Source organism: Prionailurus viverrinus, chromosome D1, assembly GCF_022837055.1.
Source record: "Prionailurus viverrinus isolate Anna chromosome D1, UM_Priviv_1.0, whole genome shotgun sequence".
Taxonomy (NCBI): domain Eukaryota; kingdom Metazoa; phylum Chordata; class Mammalia; order Carnivora; family Felidae; genus Prionailurus; species Prionailurus viverrinus.
Genome location: NC_062570.1, coordinates 98585804 through 98598773, shown reverse-complemented (window position 1 = coordinate 98598773; position 12970 = coordinate 98585804). Strand labels below are relative to the sequence as shown.

Below are 12970 nucleotides of genomic sequence, written 5' to 3'. Positions count from 1 at the left end.
CTATCCTTGTTAGTTTCATTTTATTTTATGTATACTTGCCTGTTGGCAACTTTTGTATGAGCTACCAGTAATGGTCTTTTCTAGAATATGTAGGGCGACTTAAAGTTGGAAATTACAAAATCTTGTTCTCAGCATTTTATCCTTTGAACGTTCTATTTCTGTGTCACCTGGTTCTCTTTCATCTGCGTGCATGTATCAATTGACTAAGGAATACATGTTATTACTTGTTAAAATAGTTTGTTGAAGAGGGAAGTTTGATTATCTGCTATCCCTGGACCTGATAACAGTGATTAGGAACTTAAGTTATTTGCTCCCTCGTTCACTTCTCTTTGGAGTAGTAAGTTGTGCATGTGCCTGCAGTTGTGGGGCCTGCTCATTTCTAGTCACTGCAAGGTGATGGTAGCCTTATTTCTGAATTTCCTTGCTTTTATTAGTTTAAATTAGACCCATAGGAGTAATTATTCTACCCCAATGCATGAGGAAGCATAGTCATTGGGTGTTGTGCATCTAAACCCGCATGCAGTGCATTGAAAAGGTATCTTCAATGTTATGATGCTGTTTGGCATATTTAGTTTAGTGCAAGGAGTGTACTTATTTAATAGGACCTGTAATAAGCTTCCTTTATACCAAAGATATATTTTTAAAAATTATACCTAGAGACGACTCTATAGTATTCCCCAGTAGAGTTCATCTAGAGCAGCAAAATCTTTCTAAAATAAAACTTATTCCTTTAACCGGTATTCATTTAAGTGGGTTTCTCTGTACTTGGTTTCCATGGAAATAGCGAATAGCTAACGTTATTTATAAGGTGAAAGTAAAATAGGGTGCCTAATGGGACCCCATGCTGCTCTGATGAAGAGACTTAGGAAAAAAATCCATGCTCATGGGATTTTTTTTTTTTAACAAGGTTAATGGAAGCCCTGATTTCAGTCTCCTGTAACAGAACATATTTTTGGTTTTAAAGGCTAGCATTAATATCAAGCAAACTTCTTTTTTTTTCTTTTGGTGTATATTGCTTTCACTTTCAACTTTTAGGACCACTTACTTATCAGCATGATTGAGGCTTTATGCTTCACACTCGTGTTTCTTTGTGGTTTTTGTTTCAAAAGTTAAAATCTCCAGCATATTGTAGCTTTTTCAGTTTCTCATTGCCATTTCAAAATGCAGATAAAAAGCTAAATGTTCATTAATGATAGCAATGATGATAAAGAATCAATATGTTGGACTACATAGGTTTTTTTTCTTTTTTACTATGAGTGTTTGGAACCATTTTTAGTTTTCAGGCCTTAAGTCAGGGTTCTCTTTTATTTGTGTTGTGGAGCTAAACCTGTGTAGAGAGAAAAAATTCTCATTTTCTTTTGGGGTTAAAAACGGGGCAAATCTTAATTTCTCTCTCTTTTTTTTTTTTAAAAAGGATTGTTGCCAAAGCATTTTAATTGAAATGAATGTTAATTCTTTTAGTCTTTGAATGTGGATTTGGAGTAAACCTTTCCTTTTTCCTCATTTCTTCGGTAAGGCCTACTCTTAGTTTTCTAGGCCTACAGCAAAGCCTTGCATCTCTTAAACCCCTTCAAGTGAAAGAATATCATTCTCTTTGTGTTTGTGTTTGTGATTGGTGTGTGTGTGTGTGTGTGTGTGTGTGTGTGTGTGTGTGTGTGTGTGTATGTGTGTGTGTGTGCGTGTCACTAATTTTTCTATAGCCTGAAAGGCACCTGCTCATTTTCCAGCCTGGTGAGTACAGCAGTGCTATATTGAGAAGTGAGGCAGTATGGAACACAATAAGGTGCAATAATTTTTATTTAGTTACTTTTGGTCGTCCTTGGCAGCTTGTGATTGTTATCCGTTCGTCTGGAAGTACTCTGTGATTATTCCTGGCTAACAGTGCAGCAGGAGTTTTCTTCTGTGTTTTAAAAGCCAGGGTTGTAGTGTACTTAGGGCTCCATCAGGGGAGGAGTTTTTGTTTTGTTTGTGTGTGTGTGTTTCTGGCTATAGTTGGGTTTACTGTGCTCTAATTTTTAAAAATTTGGCTGTCTTCATCCTGTTGAATTTTTGCAAGAGGTATTTTGTCTCCAGCAATTCACTAGTTTCTTCTGTGCATATTGGTTGGTGCTATTTTATAAAATTTCCTCAGTGTGTCAGTTGTTTTAGTTTGGCCTTTTCTTGTATATTTTTAAAATCAGGTGTTTACTGGTGACCTTCCTTAATGACTTCTGTTTGAATTATCTTTGTGCTTTAGAGACATAGGAATTTGGGTCTATTATCCCATTTCTGGGAGAACAAGTCCCAGTAGTTGCAGTTAGTGCAGTAGGAAGGGTTTTCATAGATGCAGTGCTGGGCATTGATCCTCCTCCTTGGTGCTTATGGTTTACACCCAGAACTCCCATTAGTGTTAATAGGAGACACTTGCTTAAATCCCTGTACACCAGCATAAACCCAGACTCCTTTGTAACGCCTTATAGGTAGCTGAGTTGTTTTTTTGTTGTCGATGGCAAGAGTTTTGGTCCTGGGGTTAACTGATTATTAAGATAAGAGTTTGAGTTATCTTGGGATATGGGTGATTTACTAAGTCTGATCTGTAATTAAGAAGTTTATGTTATGATTAGACTCCAAAAACATTGACAGCTTTGTGAGCTGTGGAAGCTTGTGAATAAGGATTTTTGTACTTTATAGCATGATGAAGCAAGATTTCTTCTTCCCATTTATTTCTTCTAGTACTTCTCAGCTACAAAATAAATGATTCTACAGGTTTTTACACAAATTGCAAGAGGACTTGGTAAAAGTTATGTTTTTATTTGTGAGCCTTCCCACACTTACTCTCTGACCTCTTAAGTCTTTTGTCAGCTAATGTTGCTCACATTTTCAAGCATATAGAAGCTAATAACGTGCACTTTCTTAGAGGTTGGACATTGCAATCACTGGTCAAGTATTAGGAAATCACTGTTTACTGTGCCTATATGTGAACTGTGGATTTTTATTACTTTCATTTATTTATGCACGGTATAATGGAAGGATTCCTAGATTGAGAGCAGTAAATCTGGGTTTTAGGCTGGGATTTGCCTCCTGCTATCTTTGTAGCTTTTGGCTAGTCATCTAGACTTCTTGGATTGCTGTTCCCCTGTGGAATGAAGGAATGGTTTTGGTACTCTGGGGTGTCCATTCTAGCTGTAGGCTATTTGAAGGCCTACTTTCCTAGGTACTGAAGGAAATAGAGGACTAGAAGGCAATGATACCTAATCCTGGCTGCCCATCAGACTCTTCTGGGGGAAGTTAAAAAAAATACAGCTATCTGAGCTCTAAGTCAGACTACATGAATTCAGAATCATTAAGGGTAGAGCCTGTGAATTTATGTATTTTTTGAAATTTTAGAGTTACCCTGATCAAGGTTTGAGAATGACTTATACAAGGCATTAATTCTAGTCTGCTTTGTGTGTATGTGTGTGTGTGTGTGTGTGTGTGTGTGTGTATAGTCAGGCAAATAAGACCTGTAATTTACAATGTGAGACCGTATGTGGTTAAATTTTAAGATGAATGTGAGTGATGATAAACTATCTGGGAATTCAAAGAGAGGAATCGCTGGGATTTGGGATGGTTATAGGGAAGGTCTCCATTTATCACTGAGTCTTTATCTGGACCTGAATGACTGCCTGAGATTTGGCTAGGTGGAGAGAAGGTGAAAAGGGTGTTGTTGGTAGAAGAAAGAACATCCTCACAGAAGTTTGGGGAGAGGAACAATTCTGATGACAGTTGTAGTGTTTACTTTATTATTCTACTCCTGGAACTGCTGTATATTTCGTAAACATTTTGAAGAGTATACCATGAAGATATTTGATAGAAGAGAGTGTTCCAGTCACAGGAAAAAGCAAGTAGAAGAGCCTTGAGAAGGGAACTTGTTTGGAGTTTCTGAAGTACAAAAAAGAGGTCAGAATGGCTGGAGCAGATTAAGCAGTGGGGAGAGGGGAAGAGATGGGGTCTGAGAGTAGCAGAGGCCCAAATCACTTTGAGTCTTGTGGGCCATTACAAAATTTTTTAAAATGTTTTTGTAAAATTTATTTTTGAAAGAGAGAGAGAGAGCATGCACGTGTGCAAATGGGGGAGGGGCAGAGAGAGAAGGGGACAGAGGATCTCAAGCAGGCTCTGTGCTGACAGCAGAGAGCCTGATGCGAGGCTTGAACTCCTGAACCATGAGATCATGACCTGTGCTGAAGTTCGATGCTTAACCTACTGAGCCACCCAGGTGCCCTTCTTGTGGGCTATTTTAAATGACTTACGCTTTTTTTCTGAGTATGATGGGAAGCCACTGGAGGATTTTGAATAGAGGAGTGACCAAATCTGTCTTGGATTTTGAAGAGGCACTCTGGCTGCTGAGAGAATAGACTGTGGCAAGACAAAGATGGAATTGGAGAAGGAGGTTAGGAGGCTATTGTAATAATCTAGGTTAAAGGTGATGGTGGCTTGGACCAATGAAGTTGTAGTGGAGGTGACACAAGTGGTCAAAGTCTGTGTATTGTTCAGGTAGAGGCAAGATGGTTGGCTGTTAGATTGGATATAGGGTGTGGAAAAAAGAGAAGTCAACCATGACTTTAAGGTTTTGGCCTGAACGGATAGGTAGTCCAGAATTTAGTTTTGAACTTGCTGAGCTTGAGAAACCTATTTGACAAGTGTTGAGTGGGCAGTCGGGTATATGAGTTTGGAATTCAGGGGAAAGGTCTGAGCTGGAGATAAAAATTTGGGAGTCGCCAGTGTACAGGTCCTTTTATAGCCATGAGAGTGGGTGAGATTACCTAACAGGAAGAGTTCCAAAAACTGAGCCCTGGGGCAGTTCAACATTTTGAGGTCTTGAGAGATGAGAACGAACCAGCATGAGAAATCCAGAAGAGTGGCCAGAGAGATTAGGAGGAAATCAAGATCAAGTGGTGTCCTGGGAGTCAGGAGAGAGTTCCAAGAAGGAAGTGATGATCAACTGGATCAAATAATACTGATCAAACATAGAAGTGAGGGATGAGACTTTTCTGTTGGCTCTAGCAATGGGGAGGTCATTGGTGATCTTAACAAGAATGGAGGGCAAAGCCCTAATGGAGTGAGTTCAATGGAGGATGAGAGGGGAGGAACTAGAGACAATGAGTATGGTTAACTCTTTCTGGGAGTTTTGCTATAAATGGGCGCATAGACATGGGGCGGTAACTAGAGAAGGATATGGAGTCAAGGGAGACTTTTTTTTTTTTTTTTTAAGGTGGAAGAAACAGAATGATCTTAGTGAGGGGGAAATTGATGCTTCTTGAGACTGAGGGGAGAAGTGCTAGAGACATGTCCATGAGAGAGTAAGATTAAGAGGGATGGGGGGACACAGGGATGATTATGACATCGAGACCTAACGGACTAAATCTCATTAAGCAGAATTCTGTTTTTCCTTTTGAGTACTTACTTACATTTCAATTTATTTCAAACTTATTATGCTTTCTGTTGGAAGTTAGGAAGGGCAGATAAAAAGCAGTAAAACTTATTGTATATAAAATTAGTGTATCAGCTTGGTGTAGTAGAGGAGAAGAGATTGAATCTTCTGCGTAAGGTGACATTTTAAAGTGTCTTTGAATGACAATTATCTGTGCTATTCTAGTCCCTTATCAAAATTTATGATTGAGCACAGACTATAAACTTAATTGTTCAAACTTGTAGTGGGATGAATTTTAGCCTAATTTAAAACGATCTAATGTTAAACCTTTTTTCTGTAGAATTTGTTTATATTTTTCATATACAAAGGTTTTAGATATTTTTACAAAAGGTACTTAAGTTGTTATTAATCATCTCTGATTTATTGATGATATTTTAAATTTTACAACCATATTAGAAATCTGAATGATTCATTTCTTTACCAGCTCTAATTAAAGCAGCTACCTGTGAAGTTCTGGAGAGGTGAACCATCTTCAGTTTGCAAAAAATCATGGGAAGTTATGTTAGCAAGATAAAATTCATCTGTAGATGAATTCATTTCATTTAGTTCCACTTGTATGTTTTGAGTGTATTTTTTAAGAAAAAAATCTATATTGGAAAATTTTAAGCAGATATGGTTCAAATTCGGAACTACCTTAGCTATGAGTGTCAGGAGTATGTGAGAAACAAATTAAGTGGACTTTAAATCAGCTTAACATGAGGAAATCAAACTTGCATTTCAGACTTAAATACATTTTACATACAGATAGTGTTAAAATACACATTTACATACACATCTTTTTTGCTCACTCTTACTAAATTATAGAAATAAAATCTTTTCTTTTTCATCAGTTTCCAAAGGGTAGTTGATTAATAATCAGTCTTCAGAAGAAACACTTTGGTAGTTGTGATGCGTAGTGTTTAAGAATCACTAGTCTAAAAATAATTGACTTTTTTTTTTTTTTTGGTATCTGAACCTCTTTGTAAACCTTATTAAAGCTGTGGGTCCTCTTCCCAGAATTCTTACACGTACAGAACTTAACATATAGTATTGTAGGGTTGGTAGACCACTCTGAAACCCATTCATGAGGATCCCTTAGGCTTAACGGAGCTCAAATTTTAAGACCTGCCCTACATAGCTTACTAATATGATTTTTCCTTAAAAATTTATATGGAGACTTTTCCAAAGATATTTTGCCAGGATTTACTATAGTTTGTTTCTTAGAAGTGTTATTGCTGTGCCTGGTTAAGAGGCGGTGAGGTCTAGTGGAAAGGCCAGCTCAGTCAAAGGAATCTCCAGGTCTGTAAGCTTTTCTCCAGTTTTACAACCAATTGGTGTGTGACCTTCGGGGAAGTCACTTAACCTCTTAGGCTTTGATTTCCTATGTGCTATCTGCAGTCCCTGCAAGCAGTTTTATGAGTAGTTTTATGATACATTGGTTTCATGATGTCATGGTAAAATTCTTTATCAATTTGGGTTTAACTCTGCGATTGATTTTTGGAGAAAATGCCCTAGAGATAAAGTGTACATCCATTGTGTCTTTTTACTAAGTATGACTGTTTAGAAGAGTTGATGTGACTCTACTTTCTCAAATGCCACATAAGTAAAAGTAAAAATCCTAATTCTATCCTGATCACTTTGAGTTTCAGCATATTTTATATGTTCTGGTTATAAACCATTGTTATATGTGTTGGAATTGTCATTTCCAATTCTGTGGCTTGTTTTTTCATTCTCTTAATGGTGTTTTTTTTTGATGAACAGAAGTTCTTAATTTAGTACAATATATCAATCTTTTCCCTTTCATTATGCTTTAAAATGGTAACATCTCTACTGTTTTTATCCAAAGTCATTCACTTAACAAATAATGCTGTGGGAGATTGATGCATAAGAAATTATCACCAGCATGAAAGAGCTAACGAGAAATGTTTAATAGGGAAAATAAGTGAAGAGTTAAGGGTCCACTCAATTCGTTCATTTAACAGATATTAATTGAGCATTTACTACGTGCCTGGTACTGTTCTGAGTAGGACAGAATCCTGTAGGTACCATCTGTAATGTTAATAAATCCCTTTTTTTAAGTGGAGATATTATTGACTCATATAACATTATGTCAGTTTTAGTTGTACAGCATAATGATTTGGTATGTGTACGTATTATGAAATGATTACCACAGTAAATTTAGTTAACATCTAAACTTTTAGTTAACATTTAGTTACCACACAGTTACAGTTTTTCCTTTCCTTGTGAAAATCTGCTTTTTAATAACCACATCATTCTACAGACCTTTGCATGATTTTTTTTTCATTGAAGTCATTCTAATCTTGGTGATTAAAATAGCCATTTATGTGGACTTGAGAACTTTCAGAAATACTGCTGCTAAAGAAAAGGCAGGATAAAACGGCAAATTGAATTTCTTTTGGAAATGTTAACTGCATGAATTGGGGCCCTTTTAAATTATCTCACTGTATGTTTGGTGTGACTATACATGATTAAATAAAAATTTATAATCTGGGTAACAAGATTTTTTGAAATATCCCTTGAAATGAGAACACTATTGGAATAACATCAGTCAACAAACATACTGTGTTTAAAGCATAAGGAAGTTTCAGAGCATGTCATGTGGAATTTGTATAACTTAATACTAAAATATTAGGAGAAAAGTTTTAATTTTTGTTTCCTAATGTTTTTTTTAACTGAAAAAGAAGTTTGGGGTGGGGATGAATTAAAAATAAACAATATAGCCTGACTTGACTTTTCTAACTTTGAAGTCAGCTTAATGGAGTTTAGTTAATCTTAAAAAAAAAAACAACAACAAAAAAACACAGTTGATAAAAGCGTCATTGAGCATTAGATTGAGATCCCAAAACCTTAATTTTCTTTCTGGCTCTATCACTGATTAAACGTGGCATAGAGAAAGGCACGTTTGTGTTGTGTGGTTTACAGTCTGAAGCGGTGAGACTTGAAGGATGTGAATGAAAAGTGTAATTGAAATTACGATATGGGTAAAATGCTGTCAGTTTTAAAGGCTTATGTAAGACAAGTCCATTTTGAGATTAATTGAAAAAAAGCCTTTTAAATAGACCAAACTAAGGGCCAGTGATGTTAGCTTCGTTTGCTGGTATAAAGCCATGAACAGTGAAGGCCATTTGTTGGAGATGAGCCTGTATTTGTGTGTTATTTAGATGAGGTACCTTTTATTTCTGTGTGTCTCTTAGGAAAGGGAAACTGTCAACTGCTTTTCCTTGTCTTGAAAAAACTGTGGAAAAATGAAAAATGGAAAATTAGATATTTAACTGCCTTTGCATTTTTTCCTTGCTGTGAAAACTATGTCTCTTCCGTTTTTGGGGATTGGGGGGCGGGGGTGGGATTGGTTAAAGCTTTGGGGATTTTTGTGTGTTTTGTTTTTTTCTTCTTAAAATCTGATAGAAATCTTTTAAGTCTTCAGCTTTTGATGACATGTCCTAAATCTGTGTTTATAGTCTAATTCCATTTTCCCCTTCTTCTGCTGTAGGGAGCAAGAGAGCTGAAGGACAGCCAGTTTCCCCAAAATTGGTAAGTACTTTCTTGAGGCAGGCCTAGTGTGCCTGATGCTAGTTGGGTAATAATTCAAATGTTCAGTGATTTTTTTTTTTTTGTGCAAAAAAGCTTTCTCCCAGAAATGAGGCTTTACTGTTTGCACTGAGTGAAAGTGAATTTTTGTCTAATTTCACATAGCTATATCGCAAATGCATTTGTGTTTCTAATAATACTGCTAGGCTTGCATGTTCCTACATTCGATAACCTGTTAAAATGTAAAGGTCCCCTTTGCCAAAAATGTCCTTAATGCAGTGGTTAGAGCTGAAAATTCTGAAGTCAGGAATTTCAAAAGTTAAGGTTCCTTGTATTACTTAATATGCTGTTAAATTTGATGGCCTTAGTATATATGTGAAATGGCTAGGTTAATGTAACTATGGGAACCTTGACTTTGAAATTTGGGACTCCCTAGCATTTATATCCTTAAATTTAATGTTGGATTGGCTTCATGTCTGATAGTACATTTTCAGTGTGTGTTGTTTGTATAATTCCAAATGAGGAAAGAATAAAAAGAGAGAGAGTGAAACGTAGCAGTGTGAGGGCATAGAGGCAAACACATTTTTTCCTTAATATCTGCTTTAATATCTACTCTAACAGCTTATAAGTTGTCACACTTCAGTCATTTTTTTGAATGTCTCATTCAGGATTGCACATTGCGCAGGGCAGTCTAGTGACTAAGAATCAAACAAATATCAACCTTATTTGGAGAGCATGTATTATGATAAAAAAAAATAAACAAGAGAGCTGGAATAGGATAGTTCCCTGATGCAAGGCTACTTCTTTTTGTTTTTGTTTTTGTTTTTTAAATTCTCTCTCTCAATTCATAATTAACTTAGTGGCTGGAGTAGATATTTGGTTAAGGCTTCATTTTGATAATTTACTGTCCTTGAGGTGTTTCTCTTATCTTTTAGGGATTGGGCTTTGAACATGAAAGGGAGGCATTTGAACCAGTTAACCTTACATCTGACTACCTTTTTATTCTACTTGCCTTTCCCTCATGGAACCTTTTTAAATAAATAATCACGAACCTATAGCCCTTTTCTTTGAGATGTGATAGAATCACAGAATCTTAGAGAAGGGACCTTAAGGGCTTTCTCTTCCAGCCTTTTACCAGTGTGGCAATTTCTTCTCCTGTGTCCCTGTCAGATTGTTATTCGGGTACATATTGAATACTACATTTTAAAAAAAAGTGTAGCTCATTACTTTCTGTAATGTATTCTGAGCAATTCTAGTTCCACAGAAATGAGTAAATATTATTGAGGTGGGGCGGGGGTGGGAAAAATGTTCTGTGGTCAAATAATTTGGGAAATGCTGCGTTAAACAAAGTTAAACAGGTTTCTTTACTGCAGGACTTCTCAGAACCTTTAATATGCTAATGTGCATTGTGAATCTCCAAGAGGGGGATATGATATGCAGCATTCTTGAATACTTCTAATGACAGGGAGCCCACTACCTCATAAGGTAACCCATTCCTTTTTTGTACAGCTCTAATCCTTAGCTCTTCCTTAAATTGATCTGAAATCTATCCTCCCATAACTTCCACTTCTATTAAATTCTTACTGGTTATGCCGAGACCACCACATACTCTTGTGTTACCCTTTGTGTAGTAAATATGTATATGATTCTGGCCAGGACTGTTTTTAATCATTAAATAGCATTCTAGTAAATGTGTCAACCAACTCTAAAATCTCGGCCTAATTGTCACTATGTTCTTAGACACTCCTCTCCAGCCTCCTTCATTCTGAATTTCTTTGAGTTTTTAAATTTACTCCCAGTGTTCTTGTTGTTGGGTATAGTTGGGATGATTTTAGTGGATGTGCTTGATTTCCGTAAAGGGTAAGAAATAGAAGAATGTGTGTGTGTTGGCTAGGCCTGGGCCTGGGAGGCTGAGGTAGAAACTACATATCAGAATGAACATCGGTCGTAGGGAGAGATACAGACCCTGCAGTGGACCTGGGAAAGAGAGGGTGCTGTTGGGAAACCTGACTTGACCCTGTGTTGCAGTGGTAGGACCTGTGTAGGTATTCCTTTTCTTTTTCTTTTTTTTTATTTTTTTTTTAAATTTTTTTTTTTTTTCAACGTTTATTTATTTTTGGGACAGAGAGAGACACAGCATGAACGGGGGAAGGGCAGAGAGAGAGGGAGACACAGAATCGGAAACAGGCTCCAGGCTCTGAGCCATCAGCCCAGAGCCCGACGCGGGGCTCGAACTCACGGACCGCGAGATCGTGACCTGGCTGAAGTCGGACGCTTAACCGACTGCGCCACCCAGGCGCCCCTCCTTTTCTTTTTCTAAATGAGGATCTAGCCTCTCCCCCAAAAAACCAAAGCACAGAGAGGAGAGATACATATATTCAAACACATTCAGACATTGTCATAAATCTAATTGTGTGTGTATGCATGTATAAATCTCATCCAGTGGTTAGGAAACATCAGTCTCACTAGCTGAGGTGATTTTTGTCAACAGCTATTAATACCAGGATTTGAGCAGAGGAACTTTGGCAGCTTCAGAAGGTAGCCTCTGAAATCAGGATTGCCAGGCTCTTTGTGCAGTAGCCTTTTCTGTTGACATGTGGAGTGTCATCAAAGAAATGCTACCCTGAAAATAAGAAACAAGCATTGCATTGTTTTCTTAATGTAATTTTTATTCATATTAATAAATGTTAGGTTTTTTTAATTTTTTTTTTTTTTTTGAGAGAGAGTGAGAGCAGGGGAGGGGCAGAGAGAGAGAGGGACACACAGAATCCGAAGCAGGCTCCAGCCTCTGAGCAGTCAGCACAGAGCCCGACGCAGGGCTCGATTTCACGAACTGCCAGATCATGACCTGAGCCAAAGTTGGACGCCCAACTCACTGAGCCATCTAGGTGCCCCAGATGTTAGTTTTCAATAAATGTTTCTAAAGAGGTTATTATTTTTAGTATCTGTAATAATTTTTAGCACTATTAGTTAAAAGTTAAAGATATCGTATCTCTTAGCATTCTAGATACACAGTAAGAAATGACTATTTTGTACAAATTGAAACTTAATATTTTAGTATTAGACATATGATGAGTAAGGACACATAAATCTGTCAAGACTTTCTACTTTTTTTTTTTTCTTAAAGTAATCTCTACACCCAACATGGGGCTCGAACCTAACAACCCTGAGAGTCGCATGTACTGATTGAGCCAGCCAGGCACCCCAAGACTCCACTTTTGATCTATGTATTACTCAGAATACTCTTTAGAGTAGGTTTAGTTAATTTTTTAAAAAAAGAAGTAGAGGGGCGCCTGGCTGGCTCTGTCAGTAGAGCATGCGACTCTTGATTTCAGGGTCATGAGTTTGAGCCCCATGTTGGGTGTGGAGTTTACTTTTGATCAAAAAAAAAAAAAACAGTGGAACCTTACACCGAGTAAATATTTGGTATAGAGAACACTGAGCTGTCCATTTTTAGGGAATGCAGTCTGAGGGCACAGTGATTTATAGTCTTAATGTTAAAGAAAACTTGATAGATGACTTGAGTTTTGATTGGAAAAAAGGTTTATTCCAATTCAGGAGCAGAGCATTGTTTCTTAGTAGTCAGTTCAGAGGTACAGCATCACTACATCATTAGATTGCTAATGAAAGACACATATCTCTAAGCAGGACTATACCTGGTAAAATAGTGGGAAGTCCCTTTCTTAGAGAATTGGATAACAGGAAAGCCTACATTCAGTCTTCTCAGCAATATACTGTTTTGAGAAGTTTATTACAAAGTTTGTGTGTATGAACAAGAGTTAAGTATGTTAAGAATAGTGTAGAACTTTGTAGTTTACAAAGGGCTTTTCATAGAAGTTCATCCCTTTTAAAACTCCTAATGCTTTGATGAAGTAGATGATAACTGTTCCCATTTTTCTGATTTATAAGCAAACAAATTAAAACCCTGAGGCTGAGAGTGGTTACACAGCAAGTAAATGAAATTTGTTTGTTTGTTCATTTGTTTTTTGGGGG

The 12970-nt window shown here is 37.0% G+C and overlaps 1 protein-coding gene across 23 annotated transcripts in view; it reads left to right on the top strand.

Annotated features, from left to right (window-relative positions):
• PHF21A (PHD finger protein 21A) overlaps positions 1 to 12970 on the top strand; it is a 198046-nt gene that overhangs the window by 19502 nt on the left and 165574 nt on the right. For 18 of the 23 annotated variants that reach the window (XM_047876956.1, XM_047876955.1, XM_047876944.1 and 15 more), the window contains exons 2-3: positions 8940 to 8980; positions 10351 to 10462. The gene's annotated coding sequence lies outside the window, so the exon portion shown is untranslated. The remainder of the gene's footprint in view (positions 1 to 8939; positions 8981 to 10350; positions 10463 to 12970) is intronic. The other 5 variants (XM_047876937.1, XM_047876942.1, XM_047876939.1 and 2 more) reach the window with 1 other exon arrangement.